The sequence below is a fragment of the Triticum dicoccoides genome, chromosome 3A (genome assembly GCF_002162155.2).
Source record: "Triticum dicoccoides isolate Atlit2015 ecotype Zavitan chromosome 3A, WEW_v2.0, whole genome shotgun sequence".
Lineage (NCBI taxonomy): Eukaryota > Viridiplantae > Streptophyta > Magnoliopsida > Poales > Poaceae > Triticum > Triticum dicoccoides.
This window is the reverse complement of record NC_041384.1, coordinates 36189464-36191757: the sequence shown is the minus strand read 5'-3', so window position 1 is coordinate 36191757 and position 2294 is coordinate 36189464.

Sequence of the window (2294 nt, the reverse complement as noted above, 5' to 3'; positions counted from 1 at the left end):
CAACGAGCTAGTCAACTAGAGGCTCACTAGGGACATATTGTGGTCTATGTATTCACACGTGTATTACGATTTCCGGATAATACAGTTATAGCATGAATAAAAGACAATTATCATGAACAAGGAAATATAATAATAATACTTTTATTATTGCCTCTAGGGCATATTTCCAACAGTCTCCCACTTGCACTAGAGTCAATAATCTAGTTCACATCGCCATGTGATTAACACTCACAGGTCACATCGCCATGTGACTAATACCCAAGAGTTTACTAGAGTCAGTAGTCTAGTTCACATCACTATGTGATTAACACTCAATGAGTTTTATGTTTGATCATGTTGCTTGTGAGAGAGGTTTTAGTCAACGGGTCTGAACCTTTCAGATCCGTGTGTGCTTTACAAATCTCTATGTCATCTCTAGATGCAGCTACCACGCTCTATTTGGAGCTATTCCAAACAACTGTTCTACTTGGAGCTATTCTAAATTATTGCTCCATTATATGTATCGGGTCTCTCTACTCGGAGCTATCTGGATAGGTGTCAAGCTTGCATCGTCGTAACCTTTACGACGAACTCTTTTACCACCTCCATAATTGAGAAAATTCCTTAGTCCACTAGTTACTAAGGATAACTTTGACCGCTGTCCTGTGAGCCATTCTTGGATCACTCTTGTACCCCTTGACTGACTCATGGCAAGGCACACTTCAGGTGCGGTACACAGCATAGCATACTGAAGAGCCTACGTCTTAAGCATAGGGGACGACCTTCGTCCTTTCTCTCTATTCTGCCGTGGTCGAGCTTTAAGTCTTAAATTCGTACCTTACAACTCAGGCAAGAACTCCTTCTTTGACTGGTCCATCTTGAACACCTTCAAGATCATGTCAAGGTATGTGCTCATTTGAAAGTATTATTAAGCATTTTGATCTATCCTTATAGATCTTGATGCTCAATGTTCAAGTAGCTTAATCCAGGCTTTCCATTGAAAAACACTTTCAAAATAACCCTATATGCTTTCCAGAAATTCTACGTCATTTCTGATCAACAATATGTCAACAACATATACTCATCAGAAATTCTATAGTGCTCCCACTCACTTCTTTGGAAATACAAGTTGCTCATAAACTTTGTACAAACCCAAAATTTTTGATCATCATCAAAGCATACATTCCAACTCCGAGATGCTCACTCCAGTCCTTAGAAGGATTGCTGGAGCTTTGCATACTTATTAGCATCTTTCGGGATTGACAAAACCTTCCGGTTGTATCACATACAACCTTTCCTCATTAAAATCGTCGAGGAAACAATGTTTTGACATCCTATCTGCAAGATTTCATAAATAATGCAGTAATCGCTAATATAATTCCAACAGACTCTTAGCATCGCTACGAGTGAGAAAATCTCATCGTAGTCAACTCCTTGAACTTGTCGGAAAACATCTTAACGACAAGTCGAGCTTTCTTAATGGTGACATTTACCATAATTGTCCGTCTTCCTTTTGAAATCCATCTGTACTCATTAGCCTTACGACCATCGAGTCGTTCTGCCAAAGTCTACACTTTGTTTTCATACATGGATCCTCTCTCGGATTTTATGGCCTCAAGCCATTTATCGGAATCCGGGCCCACCATCGCTTCTCCATAGCTCGTAGGTTCATTGTTGTCTAGCAACATGACCTTCAAGACAGGATTACGTACCACTCTGAAGTAGTACGCATCCTTGTCATCCTACGAGGTTTGGGAGTGACTTGATCCGAAGTTTCATGATCAATATCATAAGCTTCCACTTCAATTGGTGTAGGTGCCACAGGAACAACTCCCTGTGCCCTGTCACACACTAGTTGAAGAGACGGTTCAATAACCTCATCAAGTCTCCACCATCCTCCCACTCAATTTTTTCGAGAGAAACTTTTCCTCGAGAAAGGACCCGATTCTAGAAACAATCCATATTGCTTTCGGATCTGAATTAGGAGGTATACCCAACTGTTTTGGGTTTCCTATGAAGATGCATTTTATCCGCTTTGGGTTCGAGCTTATCAACCTGAAACTTTTTCATATAAGCGTCGCAGCCCCAAACTTTTAAGAAACGACAACTTAGGTTTCTCTAAACCATAATTCATACGGTGTCATCTCATCGGAATTACGTGGTGCCCTATTTAAAGTGAATGTGGTTGTCTCTAATGCCTAACCCATGAACGATAGTGGTAATTCGATAAGAGACATCATGGTATGCACCATATCCAATAGGGTGCAACTATGATGTTCGGACACACCATCACATTATGGTGTTCCAGGCGGTAT